This window comes from Leuciscus leuciscus, assembly GCF_965113295.1.
Source record: "Leuciscus leuciscus genome assembly, chromosome: 8".
NCBI lineage: Eukaryota > Metazoa > Chordata > Actinopteri > Cypriniformes > Leuciscidae > Leuciscus > Leuciscus leuciscus.
The window spans coordinates 12,985,828-13,009,602 of NC_138732.1; the positions used below are offsets into that span (position 1 = coordinate 12,985,828).

Sequence of the window (23,775 nt, forward strand, 5' to 3'; positions counted from 1 at the left end):
AACAGACCGCATTCTACATTGGAATTCAACCAAGCCATGTAATAAATATAAATATATATATATCTATATATATCTATATATATATATATATATATATATATATATCTTTATAGCTAGCTAGTGTCTCTTCCACCTTAGGCATTGACCCATAACCATGCTCTTTGTGGCCAACAATCGAGGAATAGTATGATGTTTGTGCACGGTGAACTCGATATGAGGCCGGTTTCTTCCACAATCTCGACACCTCTGTGTGGAGATCGGGAAAAAACGGCAGGTCCCGACGTGGAGTCGCAGTTTGATCTGGCAACAGCGCGAGTAACAACTTCCACCAGTTCCTCATAGGCTGGAGAGTGAGCAGGCGAGTCCTCAACATCTCCTGCCTCGATGCTTTCAATATCCAACTCCTCAGAACTGGATACCTTGAAGCACCAGTGCCTCAACCGCAAAGCGTGCTTCCTGACACTGAGAAAAGGGACTAGATCTTTCAGGTGAGGGCAGAGATAAGGCCGGGCCCGTCTCAAACCCCTCTGATAGATCCATTTGCGATCCCCATGATCTAGATCACAGATGTGCCTTGGCAGCAGCGGGACCCGAATTCTGGAAAACGCAAGCCTGAGCGCCCTCCTCAAAGAGTTCCAGGCGGGAGTGGAGCGTCCATAGTGGAAGCTGTTTACAATCGGCACAGCCAGCACCCTGGAGAGCTGACTGTGCAAGCTCCGCTCCCAAACAAACTACACAAAGATTGTATGCATCCCCACCCGTGATGTAGCGTGGGCAGGGATGAACAAACAGTCTAAAATGCTGTTTGCTCGCCATTTTTTTATATATGCTGGTAGACAGACAACACCAAATAAGACACATGATTTCACAGTGCGAGATCCCTTAAAAGGGAACTTTGGTTTGTGAGAGGCAGAGGTTATCGATTCTCTTATGTTATCAGTACACTAACCCCCCAATAGATAAAAATCACTCTACTCTACTGATCTACTCGGTGGCACCATTTGATTCTTAGTCAGCCTCATTTGAATGTGTGTCATATTCCGACTGGGATCACTTCACCTCTTCATAGAATGGCAGCTTGGCAAGTATTGCTTTCCTCTTCCCCTTTTTCTCTCCCTTACTCGTGAGACCAAGGCAGCCGTGAAATATGGTCACCAGCAAATTGAGATTCATCAGGCAGCCTGTCTTGCTCACTTGAATCTATATTCAATTCTGGAGCATCTGTTATGGCTCAGGCAGTTCAGGACACGCTGGTATTGTGAGGGTGAAATTGTGCTTGGATAAATAAACTTACAGGCATAATAAAATCCAATGAAAATATATCACAGCCTCAATAACAGTGAGAATCTTGAAATCGGTTTCTTGAGGAGAAAAAAAAACTATTACTGCAAGCTGGTGGCAAAAAAAAAAAAACAACAGCCCTTTTTCAAGCACATCTTAGTTTGTTCATAAATACGAGAATACAAAAAAAGTATTTTTAGTCGAGTTGCAAATCATGTACTATATTCTAAGACTCATATCAGCTATATTCAACATTCATGATAGTGTTTCTGTTAAAACCCAAGAACATAAAGAACGTTTCTCTTTAATAGCTTTTAGGGTGTTGTCCTAGTTTATGCAAAAAACGTACAGGCGCAGTGTAACTGCCCATACTCTAGAGAGCTCATCAAAGATTGAGATGCACCTCTACCGTAGGGGAGACAAACTAAATGAGCACACATACTGCGTAGGTAAGCACAAAAAGGCCCGGCCGAAAATCACAGCAGGTAGAAATGCCATTGCTAAGAGAATAGCCTCAGTTTTCTGAATCAAGGCTTATTCAGCACAATGGAGGTTATTAAACAAAGCCCCGCTCTGTGAAACTGGATTCCCCGTTCAGCTTTAGACACCCACAATGTTTCTTTGCATGCAACTTTGCATGTATATTTATGTTACTTGTTGCTGCCCTTTTGGCCAGGTCACTCTTGTAAATGAGATTTTAAATCTCAACAAGTTTTTAAATAAAGAAATGAAGGTGAGATGAAACAATTTTACGGCTGTAAAAGTTTATTTTTTTTCTCACCTAGGCAGAGCTTCACTAATTATAAGCATGCTATGGTTAGAAAGATGACACAGGTTTTGACACAAAGCAAAAGCAAAAGACAAACAAAGGCAGGATGCCAAGCCTTGACAAGAATTACGGGAAAAGCAAACAACCATAGCATATTCAGAACGCATTTGAAAGCTTTCTTGCAAAGCAAACGCGACCTTGTTTATAGAGTGCCCTTGCTCTTTGCATGCATATGTCACCTCTCTCTTTACGCCGCCTCCTCAAAGGTGTCACCTGATACCAAAAATGTCAAATATATTCAACACCAACAATCATCCATAAAAGCGTTCCACGTTCACACTGGAAAGTTAATACTTCCTGTGCCCTTCAAAGGCGTGCTAAAAGATGCTCATATTTGCACTTAACTACACACATTTATGCCAGGTTTGCTCTCTGTCTCCTTGTGTGCATATTTTATTTACTTTGCTTTTTTAACCTTTACTAATACACAGAGGCAGGTATGATTGAAAAGGTCCCTCATAATATCAACACATTAGCTAATGAATATTAATTAGGTGACATAACATTCACTCCTAAGTTTTGAAAGACAGGTAAGTTGGCACTATAACAAAGATGTCAGGAATCAGTTTTACGTTTTTTTAATAGCCAGAATTGGTAGAATAAAAGGGAGCACATGGTTTTTACTAATTTCACAAACCAGATGCCCCTTAGATTACATACACATGAAAACATGGTGATAAAGGCAATCTAATCAAACAATATTAACAAAAAACAATTGCTTTTGGCTGGACAAATTCAACTAAGCAATCTGAAATCAAAAAATAAACCCAAAAATATGGTAATTTAGCTGAATGAGTATAAATGTTTCATAGCCTGATTACAAAAGGCAGTTAAGTGAGCACTAGTACAGGGATGTCAAATGAAGTCCAAAATCAATTATGCAGCTTTAATCGCATATATTGGTCAAATAAAAAGGAACATGTAGTATTTACTAAATTCACAAACCAGAGGGCTTTAGATTACATAAACATGATAATCAAGGAATATTAAGCAAACAACATTATATAGAAAAAAATAAGAGAAAACTGCTCATTGCTCAGGGCTAGATAACATCCACTAGTAAACCATCTAAAAACTGAAAATAAATGCAAAATATGTTTAGAGAGAGAGAGAGAGAGAGAGAGAGAGAGAGAGAGAGAGAGAGAGAGAGAGAGAGAGAAAAAAAACAGTACAACCAATTTTAATCTTTCATCATCTCTCTCATGATGGGTCTCACAACCTAATTCTTTAAGCATACTGAGTTGTTAAAGCTGATAAGGGAATACAGGACTGTAAAATGACGATGAATACGCACACTTCGATTTAGTTCATGTTAATCTGCACTCTGAACAACTATCTTCTCATAATAGGTTCTTGAAAGTGATTTGTTTATTTAGCCTCACAGTTAGTCCTCCTCCTATATCCAGAGCAGGACACCAAACTACTTCCGCAATGGATTTCTATAAAAAAATGGAGAAGGTGAATACCCAGTGGAGGGTAGGATAACTGACATGACAATTTCATTGGAGATGTACCAATCTCAGTATTTTCCATGAGCTTTGGTTGAGTGCTATGAGTCACTTTGACAAGACGTCACGTCAGATGTTCAAGAAGAATGGGATGTCTTTCTATGTTTAGAAGCAAATTGGTGAGTGTATTCTTCTTGTCTTTGTTGAGGGGGATTTCTATTGAAAAATACAAGGAACTGCTGATGGATGTGAGGCTTTTAAACAGCTTTTATACAACTGGTTTGTGGTGGTATGATGTGAGTTAACACACAGTTTAGAAAATACAGCACCACACTATTGAATATCTCTTTCTTGACTGAGAAAAAAAAGTGTGTGGCTGACATACTCATGAAAAATATAAATAAATAAATACTGTCTCGTACAAGTAGTGCAAAGGAATTACTGGACCTGCAAAACATCTTAATATCCACAAAACATCATCTTAAATAAAGTCAAAGTACCTATCATTATTAGATAGAGGGTGACCTGTTTGCTGTGCACTAGTCAGAGAAATGAAGTTGATTGGCATGACATTTGCATAATCAAGGTATATATTAGGTGTTGGTGGGAAATCCAGCACTGATTTCTGCCATTCCACTCGCCATCCCTGTCGACGCACAGTGCAATCAAGCCCGAGATTAAAGGTCCTCCAAAGATCAATCTCACACCACTGCAACCCTGCTCATGCTGGTGAATGCCGATATTCTGATAGTCAATGTGTGGGTTGATGCAGAGGGAAAAAATAGACAGAAAAAACTACACCATTGATGGAGAACAAAATTAGATCAGTCATTTCTTTTACTTTCACCCTCAAATCTCCACCCATCACGCTGCAACTGTAACATCGTGTGTACGTGACTATACTGCCGTTTGAGTTTCATTTCCTGCTCATTACAAACCTCCAGTTCAGTGAAAGATGTATTTAGTCAGAACGCATTTGCGATTCTTTTCAAAATCTCACTATGGCAGCACATTTGATTAAATATTAGGCGATAATAACTGCAGCTGGATTTGAGAGCAGGAACCGAAAACGCTATAGTTCTGCCAGTGCTCATTGTTTTTATCACCCTTTCATCACCAATATAATAGCAGTCACATTCATAGGTATTTGTAGTCAAAGAATGGTTCAAGGTGGTGTATGTTTCATATTTTTAGCAGTGACCTTTCTGATTTAAAATAATTTGGGGTTCATGTCATCTACTTGCTAAGAAGCTGCACAACAGTGATTATGCAATTTCAATGAGTGATAAATGTCAAGCTGAAATCACACTCATTAGACAGCTACTTCATCTGGGCCTTGCTTTTCAATGTGGCTGCCAATCAATCAATTAACAAATCAATCAATCAATCAATTTATCAATTTTTTGTTATTTATTTTTTTTACACATCTAAAATTGTTGATAGATAGATAGATAGATAGATAGACACGGACGGACGGATGGATAGACTGCATCCATTGTGGAAAACTTCATTGCAGTAAACAAATGGCTGTGATCATCAGATGAGTGTGACTTCAGCTTGAAATCATTGTTGACATTTAGAACAAAGCTCTGGTTGGCACCACATATTCAGCTCCCAAGGACGTAGGAGATAACATGACCCCAAAATGTTTGTGATTCAGAAAGATCACTACTAAAAGATGTGAAAAGCACATTAGAGACCTACTTAAACCCCTACGCCTCCCATTCAGTGGCCCGCTGTGTGGGTCCCATTCAGAGGTCCAGAGGTGTGGGGTTACACGGACATATTAACTTTCCAATCTTGAGCATATCAGATCTCTCTCAGAGGTCAATGCCAGTGATAATGCACAGCACGCTCTGGTGCACAGGAACAAGAGGCCATGATTCAGCATGATCAATGATGAATACACCATGAGCAACACATATCTCAATGACTGAGATTAAATTTACCAACGATCCAGCTCTCTCTTTTTTAAATGTAGAACCAGCACATTTAGTGTAACACTATGTTGAAAAAACTGCTTGAAACAGCCTAAAGTGGTTTGCTGGTCTCCCAGCATGCCCAAGCTGAAAAGGCCAGTCTGTTTTAAAGGTTTAATAAGGATTTTGGTTTTATCTGGTCAGGCAAGGGAGATAAACTGGCTGACCAGCTAAACACCAAGCTGTGAGACCAACTAGACCAGCAAAGCACCTTATTGGTTTAAGCTGTGTTTTTGTTTTTTTGTATCAGGGAAAATAATGACTGACGTAGACATGCTAACATATCATTCGAATGTTCAAACATACTCTACTACTTTCCTCTCACAAAGGGATACAATGACATGTTTATAATTGCTTTCAGAATATGTTCATTTTGGACAGCTGAAAAGCACTGAATGAAATTTAAAAATTCAGTATTCCTCAATAAATAAGATCTTTCTCTGCTTGATGTTTGCTGAGGCATGCAGTCTGTCAATGAAGAATAATATCTCTATTTTTCCTTTTGTTCCCGTTGAGTTTCAGGTTTGATGAGCATGGCATGCTGTCCAGCATTTTAAAAGCTTATTTATAACTCTCAGTACGCCAGGTGGATCATGCTACCCATCATCCCTCACATAGATGGCACAACACAAAAAGAGGACTTGCAATGGGTTTGCATCAGTTCAGAAAGACTTGTTCATAGAGTACTTGTTTCTTGCTATTGATGCTTTATAAGCTTTAGCATGTATTAGTCTGGAAAGTTGACACGTTAACGTGTTGATAAACGGATTTAAAGCATGTAGTTGATGGGGAGGCTTAGCATAGATTAGTGGATTAAAAACGGCTGTTCCCGCTGATTAGATTCTCATTACTGCCCTGACCTGTTGGTCAATTAACATCATCAGGGACACAGACACACACATACACACACTTTCATCAATTAGACGAGCTACAAGTGAAAGCAGTAATGCATCTAACCCTGCATCCATGCCTACTTCCCTACTATGTAGGAAGACAAAACCAGTCTGTCAAAAAAGTATTCATTAAACATTAGGCCAAAAACCCTGATGACCTACTGCTTTCGGCTGAATACTGAAGTAAGCATCCGTCAGACACTTTACTACCCCAAGAGGCCACATGAGTTAAGAAGTTAAGGAGTTAAGAAGCTGTATATATTGTAAAATATATAAAAAAAAGTTGAAAAATAAAAAAATGCATAAAAAGTCAGGCGGCTATGTTCAACTGTAAGTGCTAAAGGAATCAAGAAAGTTGTTCTTTGTGAGAAAAGAATTTACTAGAGTAAATCATTTTTTACATAATTATAATAATAGTTATTACTACTACTACTACTGCCTACTTCTAAGAGGAGAAAAAATTACATGCAGCATTCAATTTAAAGCAGAATGCCTAACAGAAATAGAAAGGAAGAATGAAAGAAAGGCAGTACAAAAGAAAAAGTGTGTGTAATTTTTTCAGCTCCAGTATAGCCATTCAAGTTTGGCAGCAAATGGTGTCAAAAGGTTAATGTTGATTTAATAAGCAATTAATTTTCAAGCAGGTACCTTGGAAATTGGCAAGAGTGAGGATGATAAAAGATTAGAATCAGCTGTGGTGCCTGAAAAGCAGAGCATTGAGTTCTGGGTAAATTGCCTTTTCACTGTACAAAGCTGGGCTTGTTTGTTCACAGCTCAGAGAGGAGTCGGCTGGCGGTTAATTGGTGCAGTTCTCCTGGGCACAGGTTGATGATGTCATAATAGCACATATACGTGAAGCTCCTGATGAGGTCTGATTGTTTTTTCGATGAGTTTGAGTGCAGATCGATAGGCTCAGTCTCTCTTGGCCAGAAAACCGAAAGTGTCCCTCTCTTATTAAATAAAAGCCAGATGGCCAGTGGATTAGTCAGGTAGAACCGCTGAGTGGCACTGGGTGAGTGCAGTGCTTTAGAAACTATTATTTCCTACATCTGACTCAATGGTTTTCACGTGTGTTAATACAATTTCTAACTTTTAGAAGAAAGCAAAACAACAACAATAACAAGTATAGTGACTTAAAAGAGCAAAATAAATAAATATATATGCTCCCATCATTTACTCACCCTCAAGCTGTTCAAAATCTGTTGGACTTTCTTTCTTCTGTGGAGCACAAAAGGAGATAGTTTAAATTGGTTTTGTCCATTCAATTACAAGTCACCCTGGTCTAATAATATTTGTATAATAGTATATATTTAAAAGATCTTTTTTTGTGTTCCACAGATGTGAAAAAGTTATACGGGTTTGTTTGGTAATGCAAGCAGCTTAAAAATTCGGCCCTGTTCCAAATGCTGCCCTAAGCCCTTGCAGTCCTACAATGTCAAATGGGAAACAATATGGTCACATGGACTTCTCGCACACAAGACTGCACTGAAAAAGAAAAGAACAATTGCTGCTTGTTCAAATTACTCAATAAAAAGGAGCTAAAGCAACACAATTGCTATACATTTTGTCCTAACTTAATTTCATTGAGTTCAATTCTTAAATATATGTAAAAACTTAATCAATTTGTATTGGGATTACATTAATGATTTTTTTGTTGTTGTTGTTGTTGTTGTTGCATTAGCTGAAAATGGGCTGTGGATTGTTAGTTTCCAGCATGCTTTGCATATGGTTGGATCTGGAGAGTAAATGTTGAAATTAATAGTGAAGGAAATGACCTGTTAATGTTTAAAGTTCAGTTTAACCCCACTCCTGTCTCACCCACTTTTTAAAACAAAAGTTACGCCACAGGTAAGTTTTTTTTTACGCCACAGGTATTTTTTTTTTATCGTAATTTTTTATCGCTACCTTACTCTTTATAAAAGGGCTGTATTAAACAATCACAAACTTGCTTTGAAATGCTAAATGAGTACGCTACACCTTGTTCTCACTCTATGTTCATATGATCATTAGGGAACCTGCCAGCACAGAAGATGAAATTCCACACACTTAATCCTGTAAAAATGCTTTACACAATACAATGACATGAACATGCTGCAATTATACACATGCACTATTCCTCATACATCACCATCAGCCACACCTCAAAGGCAAAGACTGAACACACTTAGTGGATCCATTCATCACAGGAATTATTAATTCATCTCCACTATTAATTTTAAATAATACGACGGACTAAAGTTAGGGACCTAACTCTCCAGACACCTCAGCCAATCTCTTTAAACATGCATTTTCTACAAGAACAACATGATTACGCAATTGGCAGACAGACAAAACCACAAACTCATCAGCTATACGTTCACTGCGCTATACCCTCCATCACTTCCTCCTTTCTAAATGCAGTGACCCAGACAGACCTGGCTGTATCAGATGACCCACCTCTGTCGTATCCATGCGGTTTATCCTGTTCCTCTCCTCCTAACAGGTCAGTCATGGCTGGTCAATCACTGGCAAGCACTAGCATTTTAATCCGCTAGATACGGCAAGCTTCTCTCAATGTTTTGCACAAGTTTCTCTGCAGTGCAACAAAAGTTAGAAAGAAATTAAGTGAGGGAATTTAAAACAGTTCTGGTCCAGCTTGTTCCTTTCCGTTAGCAGGATCTGGACTCCATCTCCTTATTCAAACGATCACCTCTCGCCTCATTCAGTTATCCCTTTTTCCTTTCTTAATGCATTCGCAGCAGGAGCACATTAAGAAACAATCAATTTGTCAGCCGGTAGAGGAAGAGGAGGGGCGGGGGGGTCAAGAGGGAGAGTATATGTGTGTGTGTATGTTGGGGTATAGTGTATACCATGGCTCGCTCTCTTCAGATCGGATGTCCCTGCTTTCGGTGGCCTTAAAAGAGTTGGTGACGCGAGCTGGTGGCTCGTGTGCAAATTAAATGGAGAGACAGAAAAATGCATTATTGATGCCAGCGGAGGCTGAAGTGTCTCGCTTACAGAGCCGGCTCTGGTTCCCACACGGGGTAATTAATCCACAATTCTGAGCCAGCTATGAATGGGCCGACCATAGAAGGACCATCTCTCTTCCCTCTCCCTCCACTAGAGCACTCCCTCCACCGGCTGCTGAAAATAGGTCACCTGCCTAGGGCCAGCCGGTGAGTGTACGGTACGTGCGTGTGTGCATGACTCACCAATGGGACTGCTTAAAAACAGAGCACATTTTTATGCCAAATTTGTAGTTCAGGATAATGTTGATGGTTGTTGCGTGTGTTTTTTAACCCAGTGGCAGATCTGAAATCAGTATAGAATCTGGTCTTTTGGATGCTCGGATTGGTTCTTGTGTTGCTAGGCATCTCCCTTGCCGATCATCATTCATTCTGTGAAATTGTTCTCCAAGTTAATAAGCTATTACAAAAAAACCGCAATATTTCTCATGAATACGCTCAGCAGAGACTTTGTCACATCCCCCCCCCCCCCCCCCCAAAAAAAACCACAAATAGAAACCACAAAACAAATGTCCAATGGTCCGTAAAATAGAAGCCAGTTGCTGCAGTAGTGTCGAGTAGATTAAGCTATATTTTAGAGACTTTGAAGGAATTAGGAGGAAGAGCTGAACTGGCCTGAGCTTCTACAGTCATTTTCTTGGCAACTACTTCTGAGTAAAGCAGCTTACAAGAAAGTGCATGCACTTTAACAATTACTTCAGTAACTAAAGATTCAAGTTAGATTCAACAAACAAAACAGCACATTTATGTTCGGCCCTTTAACATCCTCCTCTGTGAAGATCTGAGCAAGGTCACTGGCATCAAGAGAGGAACAAAGGAATGAGATGAGAGAGAAAAGGAGATTTAAAGAATGGAGGGGGAGTTGATCATTGAAGAGATTTGTCTACACAGGGCTACACAAATGATCCAAGTAAAACAGAAATCATGATATGGCCTAATTCGATTACTAAACAACAAAAGGCAGTGATTTAACTTAATAAAAGCTTCAAACTGTACATGCAGCCCTGTTCTCTCATACTTCAAACATGCATGGATCACATGATGTGTTGTTTCAAGCATCTCAGAGCCTTTCTGCTTTGCTTTAGCTCGCTTTAATTTAGCTGTAGGTCTGCATATAGTTAACTCAACAATATATATTTTTATATTGTTTTAAAATAATACTAATTGTAATAAGGATAATAATAATATTATATATAAAATAGTTGTTTTCTATTCGATTAAATTTAAACATGAATTTAAATGTTTTTTCCTGTGATGGCAAACCTGAATTTTCATCATTCATTACTCCAGTCTTCATTGTTATAATCTTTCAGAAATCGTCCTGATTTGCTAGAAACATTTATTATTATTATTTAAATCAATGTTGAAAACAGTTTTTGCTGCTTAACATTTTTGTGAAAACAATGACATTCAAACATCTGTAGTAAGATTTTAAAAAAGAAAGAAATTAAGACTTTTAATCATCAAGGATTCATTAAATTGATCAAAACTGACAGTGTAGACATTTATAATTACAAAATATTTATATTTAATAAATTATTTATTAAATGCAAATAAATGCTGTTCATTGAACTTTCTATTACTCAAGAATCCTGAAAAGTGAGTCCTGAAAGTATCTCCATGTCCACAATAATGTTAAGCAGCACAAATGTTTTCAACAGTGATGCGCCGAGCACAAAATCATTCCTGAAGGATCATGTGACACTGAAGACTGGAGTAATGATGCTGAAAATTCAGCTTTGCCATCAAAGGAATAAATTACATTTTAAAATGTATTAAAATAGAAAACTATTATTTTAAACTGTAATAATATTTCATATATTATTTTTTTTATTAAATAAATGCAGCCTTGGTGAGCATAAGATACTTCTTTCAAAACCATATTTTTTTTTAATGTTTCTATAATAATAGTAATAGTACTACTGCTACTACTGCTACTACTACTACTAATAATAATAATACATTATTATTGTTATATGTAAGGAATGGTGATGACGGGCAGTTGAATTATTAGAAAAATAATTATCTAATAATTCAAAGGCTCGGAGTCAATTATTCCGCTTATACTACAGTTACCACACCTCAAAACATTGTTCAGATGATGTATTTCAAGACCTTTGTCAGGTTTTTGTTCTTAAAAAGCTATTGTGTTTGGGAGTACTTTCTTACGCATCTCATCCCAAGCATCCATTGCTAATTCCCAAACTTAATTTTAGAGCTAGTAACGGAGACTTGAGCCACTGATAGCAGACTAATGCAGTTATAAATGAAGTTATTAGAGAGAGAGAGAGAGAGAGAGAGAGAGAGAGAGAGAGAGAGAGAGAGAGAGAGAGAGAGAGAGAGAGAGAGAGAGATTAAGCGTGTGTGAATTACTTTAGTCTCTGCGTCTCTCAGCAGTGTTCGGCCCCACCGTCTACTAATAGCAAAACGATGTTTATTTGCACCTCGCTAGTGAGAAACCTCAAGTAGTTTTTTAAGTTGCTAAACTATTTTACAGATAAAATCTCCAGAGCAGTGAGTGTGTGTCCGTACATTATGTGTGTGCATTTGAGTGGGAGAGAGAGAGAGAAAGAGATGTGCTTTTCTATAATAACTAATAAATGCATAATACATAATAAAACATAATTTTGTGGCAAAAAACATGGAAATAATTTATCAGTTTTATCCTATTGTTTACTATATTCATTTGCTTTGTGAGTGTAATTGTGGGATTTTGTTCTGTATGCTTGTAAAGACCTTTGAAATAACTGAAATCATTTGGCAAAGTGATATGGGACTGGCCTGGAACTACTGTGTGTTTCCCTCAAAATAATTGCACACCTTAGATTAGAACATCCGTCAACCAATCAGAATCAAGCTTTTAACAGCCCTGTAGTATAAGCATTATTATTATTTAAGCTGACTAGGTTTCAAACAACTGAATGAAGAAACACTATTAAAACTAATACAATTCTGCAGTTGAGGTTTGGGTCAACACTCTTAAAACTTTTTCTATTAATGGAAAAAAAGGCAATTCAATTCAAATCACATTCGAAACATTTGTCAGAATATTTTAATATTTCACTTCACGCAGCCCTAATCTAGAGTGAAGTAAGGCTCTCTCACACTCAGCCACAGTTGAGAGTACAATGCGAATAAATTATACTATGTGAGATCTCAATGCCTGATGAAAAACAACAGTGAATTTCATGTGAGCAAACACATAAAGGAGAGAAAATGAGAGCGCAGGGCTGAAATGCACACGTGTGTTTAACTAGCAGCCGGTGAGTGGGTGGTAGATTTTACACTTCCTTGCAACATCTGCACTTCAAACAGAAGTGTTTATGAATGGCAAAAACATAAAGTTTTTCTGCCTTTAAACACTGGTTACATTCTACAACAGTCACCACAGAAATAAAAGAAAATGTGCATAGAAACTTCAAGTATTGGTTAGAATACTGTGCTATAACTAGGCTAAGGAATTAGCAGACTGTCATTTTTCATGCTAATGTTCTGGAAATATCTGCGGAATTCTGCTAAAATTATAAAAAAATTTGATGACGGTACTATGCTTTTACTGAAATATGATCGTATATAGCAGAAATATTTAATAATGAATGAACATACATTCATTAAGTTGCAAGATCATAATAATTTTAACAAAGGAAAGGATAAAAAAAAAGAGCTGTGGATGATCAGGGTAAATGGTGCTTATTTTGTCTTATGGGAAACATGTAAAAATCTTATGAAACTTCATAAAGAGTAGTATTCTTGAGCATTAGTGAATGTTTTCACTATTTGTAATAGTTGTGCATGAAGCCCTCAGTTGTCCTCAGTGTGAAATGAATGTTTACTTGATATGGAACACACAGAGCATGAGTTGGCAACACAAAGTCAATTTTTCACTTGAGCTGGGAGAAGAGAACTTAAATACGCTCTTAAATACGCGGGAACACCACCACTCCACCTCCGACGACAGTAACTCACTGCACCTGTGCACTCTAACAGACGGAAGACAAACTACTATCACAAAACATGGTTTATACTCATTGATCATCCAGGTAAAATTTTTTTAATTGTCTTCAATTAAGATTCAAGGGTATGCAAACCTTTGAACTGGTTCATTTGTGTACATTGTTATAATTGTGTCTTGTGAACTATAAGTAAACCTCTTGTGTGAAACAGCTTATTCAGAATCAGGACATGATTGAATAAAAAAGAATATACAGCTAACAGCTTTGTATGATCCTGATCCTTTGTATGATCCAGATTCTGTGTGCGCCTGACAAAAGTGAAACTACAGGATTGCAGGATGCAATTAACAGCTCTGCCTAGACAATAGACACCCTAAACCAAACACCTCCCCTATGATATTTGAACGCATTTATTAAATATAACACTTAAGCTTTTTGATGTGTGACACACAAAGTAGCCAATCTGTAGGATGTAAATATAATCTAGACTGAAAATGAGAAAAGAGCGACTTCAGCACTCGGTGAGAGATGGATTTTGCAGGGCAAACCACACACACAGCAGCGACAGTCTCCCACCCACCATTTCAACACTCCCAGCACAATTTTTTTTCTTTACTTATATTTCTCGCTGATCCATCTTTTGACCTGTCACCCAATTAGGCCCATGCCTGTGATGAACTGAGCCAATTAAGTTGTGCGCGTTAGCTCGGACAGGAATGCATCTTAAAATGGCGCAGTGCAGTTTTCCTGAACTAAACACGCTTCGTTTCTCAAGCATTCATTACTGCTTGGCGATTAGCCATCACTCACTTGAGACTCACAACATCAGCGCGGCTCTCATGAAGCATCATAATGTGTGCAAATTGCTAAAATCACTGTTCCACAATGGTTAGTTTTACTGTCACCTAGTTTTACTGTACGCCATGAATTGAACTATGAATTAGTATTTCACACAGAGACTCAATTTAGTTAAAGGATTTAAAGTATGATGTAAATTCAACTTAAGAACATAAGAATGATGATATCTAATGATATGACTTAATTCAGAATATGCAGCTATTTTAATTGTAATGTACCGGTGCATTACAAAAGCCATCAGGAGCAAACAGATTCCACAAGAGAAGAAGAAAAGAGAAAAAAGCCTAGTTTAGTCATTGCCACGAGAACATTGATGAGTAGTAATACATGAACTCTGAGACCTTGTGGAAAGTACCTGAAAGAAGTCCCTTTAGAGGGGGGAGTGCATGTGTTTGTGGATGGTTCATGTTCAAAATCACAAGATGACAACTTTAACTGTGGGTATGCGGTTTGTAAACTACTAAATACAGTATTAGAGGCATACTCTCTTCCTTTCAAATCAGATCAGGCAGCTGAATTGATGGCATTGAACATTTATGATTATGATTTTTATAAATAAATAAATACCAATTTATTTGTTAAATTATAATGGTAACACTTTAGTTTAGGGTCCAAATCTCACTGTTGTCTAGTTGCTTATTAAAATACATATTTATAAAGCACATATCAATGCCTTATTCTGCATGACCTTATACATCCCTTACCTTAATCCTACCCAATACCTAAACCTAACAACTACCTTACTAACTATTAATATACAGTATTTAGGAGTTTATTGAGGCAAAATCGGTAGTTAATAGTGAGAATTGGACCCTAAACTAAAGTGTGACCATTGCAATAATTTAAAAAAGCAAAATAGAAGCATTTTCACTAACAGATTTAAGACTTTTGATGTCGCTGATCGAACTCAGATGCACAAACATATCATATGAGAAAATGGCAATTTGATTTATTACAACTATTATGTGTAGTGCATTGAACAGGGCAGTATTCTATGAAATTAGATTTTTAATGCTGGAGGCCCTTTTTCTGCATTCCTAAAAAATGTTCAAGAGTGATTTTTTTTTTTTTCAAACCTTAGATTGCATTAACACCCACTCATGGTAATTTATCCTGATGCTGGAAATCAGATCTGAGAGGCAGGTTGATTTTGATTAGCCTTTAAGAGGTTTGATCTTGATAAAATTCAGGTGCAGCATCTTGTCTTGTTTCTGTGACTCAAATAAGACTGAGAAATAAACCATGTCAAGCAGGATTGCATTATAAAAAGTAAGAAAGCATCATCATCATCAATGCAATGAAACCGCATTGATCCCTGATGCCTCCCCTGATGCCTCTCACTGACCCACTGGCTTGTTAACAAGTTGTTCACTTTTCTTGGTGATTGGTTGACAAGTAAAAATTAGTAATCGAGCAAGCCCTAGCAAAACAAGCATGACACTATATTTGACATTTCCCTTTATATTTCAGCATGTCACTCATCATTACTTCACATACACAAATGTATGTATGTTTATGCACTCGAAAACATGTTTTCCATATTTCCCCTGAATATTAATGGTATTTGCACAGAAAAACTCCCAAGTGCACGGTTTACACTTCTGAATAAACAGAGCCCGTCAAAGATCTGCCCTGTTATGCACAATGCCTCATATAATTTTAATATCATAATTCATAATTTTTTTCTGAATTTTTTTACTTTGCTGGTAAATGTTCCAAGACCAACATTTATAGAAGATGCAGCTTTTTACTGTTTTCAGTGACCACAATTGGATTTTCCACAATCTCAAATATTAGCACTGTAAAAAATCTACAATGGCAAGGAAACACCTCAAAAACCCGAGGCTCCCTGCGTTGCTCTCCACTAATGGCTGCACTGATTGTTACTCTGAGATGAAAGTGTTTAATCTTGGCTCAGGTTTTGAAGATCATCCACCCCTCTCAGCTTCTCAATTCTCCCATTTGAATGCTCTCCCGGTGTCCTGGCTAGCATCAACCCTCAAAAACTGTAGAGCTGCTGAGTCATTTGGCACCTTCAACCATGGAATTTGTTACTGTGGCTGAGTCTTCATAAATAAAAATAGGGTGGTATGTCAAAGCACTATAAATAAAGGCAAGTTAGTGCTTTAGTGGTTGTCCCTTCCCCCACCAGATGGCAGGTTGGGGACAGATTCTTTAATATACATGTTTGGCTGCTCATCAATCCAGACTGATTGCTTCCATGTTAATAGGCTGTGCGTGGCTTAATTTCTTCCTAATGAGAGTGTCCTTGAGAGGTGTAGCATTTGTGAGAGTTGTTAAGATTGCTCGTTTAGTTGATGGGATGTTATCCTCGCTACACTTCCTTGAATATATCACATTTTTTCGTTCTGCAAATGCTGTTAAAAAAATGTGAACCTCAGAAGTGCAGTGCACTTGTGGTTTGAGATAAGCTCTCAATTGAGGGTTTCACACTTGATGAGAGTTGGCTTTATCGAAGCTTGACAGGACTGGATGTTAGACTGATTTGTGCCGTGGTCTGGGTAGGACCTGTGATTTCCCTTACAGATGGTAGAAAACAAGAGTCACTACATCTATTTTGCATATAAAGCCAACGGTCCTGCAAGAAAACCACAGATCACTATGTTAACAATAGGTTTGGGAATCGAGCACTAGTTCCGTTTTTTCTTTAATCTAAACTAAATTATTTTAATGTTAAGTTCCTTGTTACAACCGATGTAAACAAGACACAAAACTAAAATACGGAAACATATCTGTAAACAATTTACTCTTATGAACTATTTATTTATTTATTTTTACAATGAATTCACAAAATAAAGGCTTAAATAAATCAGTTTAAAAAATACTGATGCTAATGGAATCATTGACGAACCAGAATCATTAAGTGAAATCAAATTGTACAATCAATCTAACTCCTAATGATTCCCAACTAGGAATGTGCGAGGTTAGTCGACTAGTTGATTAAACAATACTGCTGCTGCTAGTCATCTTGGAAATACTAGCTATTTACTTTTTTTTTGTCATGTTAATGTTACATTTTAAAATTAAAATATTATTTAGAAAAGTGCATATGTGGAGTGAAAAAACTAAACATGACAATATGTTTATTAATGCCACATTCAACCCAGTTAATACCTCAGCGATAGTCACATAAGGACCATGTCCAAATGACACTGAGACCTATTTCAGGCTTAAAAGCTATGTGATGAATATTCACTGCCTTGCACCTGCCTGAATCTCTTATTCATCCGACTTAATATATTTTGAGTTACATGATACTATATGGACTTTTCCACAAAATGCTCCTGCCCATTTTACTAACAGTACTAAAGCTAACATACAAAAAAGCCATTACTAGCTCTTGTTTTAGATAAATAAATAAATAAATAAATGCACATATGGAGGTCATATATAAATTGCCAGTCAATTACATAGCTTAGCTTATTAGTTTGTGCAGCTGTAAGAATGACAAACTCACTCACATTTAACACGCAGGTCTGTCAGGCAAAACCCCATGTGGCTGAGTAAATGTTAGCACATCTGTGATTTAACATCTGGATAACTTCCATTTAAATATGATAAACATGGCAAATGTTTTAATTTCATTTAGCAGACCCAGGGCATCTAGGAATCCTATCAGCACACATGAACACACGCAACCCGATTAGCAAAGAAGCGCTTCCACATGCAAAGACTTATATAAGTAAGTGTGTCAGTACACATAAGATGTTTTTATATTTGGTTTTATGCTCTATATAATTACATATGGAAATGATGAATCACTGCCCTTTGGACACTCACCCATTACACTAAACTACGGCTGGTTTCATCACTACACATGTGATTGAGATTGTTGTAGGGAAATAACCTCCATTTCCTCCCAATAATTTGTAATGGTTGAGAGGCCTGTTTGCTACTTCATCATTTACAGCTTTATAAGAGAGCTTCACCTTTTGAAATATCCTCTCATCAGCTATGCAAATATGCAATTACCACAAATAGATGGTGGCCTATAACCTTCTATTCTAATTGGAGCTGCTTTGAAGAGAGTTGAGGAAGTGTGCGTGCATGTGTGTGTGTTAAGAGCTTCGGCCTGCCTTTTCCGTCTTTTCTCTTAACACAGAGAAACAGTGAAAGGAGCAGGCTGTTCCTTTCTAAGATCCAAACAGAGTGATGGGCCTTAGAGTTAAGCTTGTTTAACACGGGTTAACAAAGCACCGCTAAGCACTGATCCTCCGCATTTTCTTTAAGGAGCTGTTACTCAGGCTTGCCTCAAGCTACTTAATGAATCAATAAGCTTAGCAACAGCCTTGGTCAGTGTCTGACAATCCAGAGATATATTTAACCACGAGGCTGCTAACACTACCATAGAGGCACAGAGACAGACACTCTGTTCCAAAACATACTGAGCAGCCCATAGGCGTTCGAGAGAAACAAGAAGTTTTGTTTTTAATAGCATTCACATATGGTACATGCCTGATTGTAGGGATACATACTTAATAATATACTCTAGTCTAATGTAGACTTATATTGTATATACACTACAGTTTAAAAGTTGGGGCTAGTGTTGTTTATTTGTAAAAAAATAAATAAAAATAATTTTATTCAGCAAGGATGCATTAAATTAATCAAAAATGACATTTAAAGATATTTATAATGTTTCTGTTTCAAATAAATACTGTGCTTTTAACTTTCTATTCATCTATGAATCCTTGAAAAATGTATTATGGTTTCCACTAAAACATTAAAAAGTACAACTGTTTAAAACATTGATAATAAGACTTGAGTTCCAAATCAGCAATATTAGAATGATTTCTGAAGGATCATGCGACACTGAAGACTGGAGGAATGGCTGCTGAAAGTTCAGCTTTGCCATCACAGGAATATTTCACAATATTAATGTTTTTACAGAATTTTTGATCAAATAAATACAGCCTTGGTGAGCATAGAAGTCATCTTTCTAAAAATTTTAGAAGGCTGCAGTTCTCATCACATACGTTTTTCATCACAGTTTGGGGGAATCGAGCATTTTCTTCCCTTTCTGGCAGAATATCAGGTTCATGTACTAACCCATATCACATTTTTCCTCCATCTCCATGGGCACTTGTTCATCTGATCCATCCCAGCCTTGGAATTGGATTAATCCCCCTCTTAGACATCAGTTTGGCAGTTGCATTCATACATTTTGAAATTTGCCTTGTGAAAAAAAAATCGTATATACTTATTTTAGCCTGAAGTCCAAATTTGTATTACTAGCTCTCTTTAAAACTGTGGTTTTTTTTTTTATTGAACGGATTACTCTAGTTCTGTTCCAAAACCTAGTGAATTGCCTCACATCCTAACCATTCTGGAACCTCATAAATGACTGATTTGGAATGCTCTACATAGGCAACTTAGCTGAAATAACAAAGTAAAATAAAAAAATGGCCAGAATGACAAAATTGCAAACAAATAGAGAACAAATGGAGGATTTTTATCTCATTTGCTGTTTTTGCTGTGGCACCGTCACGCACACAGTGAGTCACTAAAACATTTTTCCTCAAAGCAGTGAATGACATTTCTAGATCTCCCAAAGAGCAGCTGCTGCAATTACTTTCACATTACCTAAGTAATCACATAGAAATTAATGATATAGACATCCCCCTCCCAGACACACATTCAAACACATTCATCCCATTTTAGGTTTTCATAATATACCAGTCACACAGCTGTTTATACTTTGTCTTATTTTCTAAATTAAAGCCCATTGCACATGACCCCAATTGTTCCAGGGCTGCTTCATTATTCTGTTTGATGAGTGGCATTTTTCTCCCATGCATACACAAATATAAGCTTGTGGCTTCTTCTTTTTTTTTTTTTTGATTCAGATAGAAAGAAGAGTGCTTGTGTCATATAAAATGTCCACAATGATTTTAACGGGCTTATTCTCAGCTTAAGCACCAATTTTGAATTAGTTCAAACAAGATTACGAGTATAACTTGGTGTATCTACAAAAGTACAAGAGGGAGCTCTGCATAAAATATTAAGACAAGAAATATATAGGTATATATAGTTCATTTCTACATATAAAATATACTTTTTGAAGTACAGTAGTAGTAATAGTAATTCTAAAAAATCAGCAATACTATTCCACTTTCATTCATTTGATTTTTTTTAAATCACATTAAAGAAAACCTCCTGTCTGCTGTGATGATCAGTCAAGCCACTGTCTGCATTGCCATGGCAACACTTAGAAAGTTTGACCATGAATGTGTTCCAATAGACCTTTGATTTTTAACGGCATTGAAAGTGAGGATTTCAATCCCGAGGGATAGACATACTGTACATCTCCTCCGTGGGTTGAATGGTTATTCAATGTGTTTTTGGATTGTTCTGCTGTCGAAACACTGCAAAAATATCTTTCTGAGAAATGTCAGTAGACAAAAACCCAGACAATATGAGCTGTGGAAAATTATAAGTGATCTAGGAGCTTTTTAGTAAGTCTATCTCTCCCAGCCTCGCTTTCATACCTGTCATACTGCTCTGAATAAGGTCTAGAGGAGGCATAACAAAGAGACATCACTCAAGGTCTTCCAGTAAAACTGCATTTGCCCAATGAAGTGTGGCGGATGTGTGTTACATGACAAACTTCATCACTCTGAGGCTGAATAGACAACAACATCAAGGACAGACATATTTAAATGAACATGTTGAAGAAAAACATTTGAGAGTAATATTAAGGATTAATAGTTGGAGGTAATACTAGACCAAAGATCCAGCTGGAAATCCCTTTTTTCTTTTTTTTTCTTTTTTCAAAAAAAGTGCATATGTGAAGCTGCATAAAAAGAGTGTTAATCTTCATCTTTTCTTAGCGGCCTAAATCACTTTCTGCGGGAGTGCACAGAGGCTAAGTAGGTCCGGTCCAACAAATAAATAACGAATGGAAGGACATTAATTAAGAACACAGATCAGACAGGGCCTAGAGAACCTTGGATGATGACCCCATTATGCTGTTGTTTAAATAAAGCACAAAACTGCCTTGCTTTCTGCTTGTTTGCCTCCTTCTCTGAACCATTGTACACCAGCCTAAAGCAAGGACACTAGAACCTTCAAGAATGAATTCATCTTAGCCACATATAGCAACAATATCTAGAAGAAAAACATATCTATCTATCTATCTATCTATCTATCTATCTATCTATCTATCTGTCTGTCTGTCTGTCTGTCTGTCTGTCTGTCTGTCTGTCTGTCTGTCTGTCTGTCTGTCTATCTATCTATCTATCTATCTATCTATCTATCTATCTATCTATCTATCTATCTATCTATCTATCTATCTATCTATCTATCTATCTATCTATCTATCTATCTATCTATCTATCTATCTATCTATCTATCTATCTATCTATCTATCCAGCCTTTCTGTAAAAAGGATTCACTTCCACAGTGTTCTAAATAATGCTTTCTTGAAAACACAATGTTTACTGATGCTTGCACTTACTCTGTGTGTTGTCCTCAGAAATAAAGAAGGTTGAGGAGGTGTATAAGGTGAAGTTAGGGTGCAGCTGAGGAGACGGAACATAGGCTACATATTCTCAAGTGGGTACAAAGCATATTAAGGAGTGCACATTGATTCGGGCAGCCTCTGGTAATTTAAAATCGGCACAAAGTGTCCAGTATATCTGGATACTCTGTAGTAAAACTGAAAAATTGGAAAACTAAAAGAAAGCAAAGAATAATTAAATGTTATAAGTAATATCTTTGGTGTTTAACAATTTTCTTCAGGATTTGTCCAAGTACACACTCACACACACACACTTACTTGTGTGCATCAGAAAGACATCTGTCAATGATGGCGTAAGATAGTAAGAAGATGGAGTCTTTCAATCAAATGCGTTTACTTTAAAATGGTAATGGATATAAGCTAAACTACACTGTTTACACTATATCCGGTTAGCATTCAATTCTTACAATTTCTACCGTATTCTGTAGAAACAAAAATAGTATAGTATGTTGTATGCTATCTTAAAATTTATTAAAAAAAGAGCTACATTTATGTTACTCACAACATGTTTATAGTTTCTTCTTCTCATTACCATTCACATCAGGATCACTGTCTTTATGGTACTTTACTGCATAGTGCTTCAAAATCAACACCTGCCATACCGAGTCGTTTTTATAGAAGTTGGGACATGGCACTTAGCAGTGACACTACATTAGCATTAACTTGATGGACAGAGATGTTTTCTGGCATTTTCCCTGTACATTATGCACAAAAATCTGCACTTGAATTTTTCTGCCAGCGCAGTAAACACTACACTCATTTGTGGGCAGATTGTATCACATTAGCGCACTGGAAATCCAGGCAAATTGCTCAGTAAAATTGGCACAGAGTATTCAGAAGTTAAATGTGGTGCATTGATACTGTTCAATGTCAAAACTCATCACTCTCTCTCTATTCTCTCGATCACTCTTGCGCACTGATGGATTGTTTCTGCACGGTAGCTTTTGTCTCCGATGCTGTAAATAATTAGGCTACATAAACAGCGTTAGATGTGCTTAATTGCTTTTGGGACCATTAATCTTAAGCTCAAACTCTATACAGTCTTAAAGTCTGTAATGGTCTGATATTTATATTATTCAGTGTCAAAATTCTGTTTAATTGCATGATACGCATATTATTCAGAAAACACATTAGAAACATTTCAGAGCAATTATCAGCTATGTAATGCTAACAAGAATATTATATTATACTGAATGAATGTTAATGAAATGAAACTGATACCTGCATTTGTCCATCTAGTATCTGACCTGAGATGGTGATTCCGGTGGCTGTAGCAAATGTAATTGGGTGTTTTGAGACATTTTCACCTCCAGCAGAAACTCAGGGGACCTTCGGATTACGTTTTCCCAGGGTGAGACTCTCGTCACGCGGTCCAGAAACTTACATCTACTCGTGCCTGCCAGACAGTCTCTTGGCAGTCCCAATGCCTTTGTCACAGTCATCTTATTTGAGCCTGCCCAATTTTATAATAAGCCAGACAGTAGGCACTGCCAGACTGTGCTCTCAATCTATATTCTTTGTAATATTTCCCACCTCAGCAAAGGGTAAGTGAAGGTTATCCAAAAAGTCACGCAGTATGTTAATGGGTAACACTCGTAAATATGACAGACTGACGTCCAGTGGGCTGTGATTTTCAGCCCCATGCGGAGTAGACTGGCACATTTACATGTTAGAACGGCATTTGATTAATCTGCAACTTTGACACACATCATTGGGTAATGCCTAAATCAGAAATCAGAACTTTGTGGAAAAAACAACTTCATGTTGGACTTGCCATTAAGAACAAGCAGACAGCTCCAGCTTGGAAAACAAAGGCAGCATCCAGTCTTGCAGATCTTGCTAGGAGGATGGAATTATGTTGGGGCCTGTAAAACTGGTTGTTTCGGCAGAGCATTAGCACAGCAGGACCAAGCAGTGAAGGGAAGCAGGAATACTAGAAAGGAGAGAGCTGCAGAGAGACAGGTTTATGCGTGGGAGATGAATGGAGTT

The 23,775-nt window shown here is 37.3% G+C and overlaps 1 protein-coding gene across 3 annotated transcripts in view; it reads right to left on the reverse strand.

The window, feature by feature from the left end:
- Positions 1–23,775, reverse strand: part of lingo2 (leucine rich repeat and Ig domain containing 2) — a 275,152-nt gene that overhangs the window by 117,221 nt on the left and 134,156 nt on the right. The window contains exon 4 of one of the 3 annotated variants that reach the window (XM_082178214.1): positions 7,612–7,648. The exons of the other annotated variants lie outside the window; for them this stretch is intronic. The gene's annotated coding sequence lies outside the window, so the exon portion shown is untranslated. The remainder of the gene's footprint in view (positions 1–7,611; positions 7,649–23,775) is intronic. 3 annotated transcript variants of the gene reach the window in all.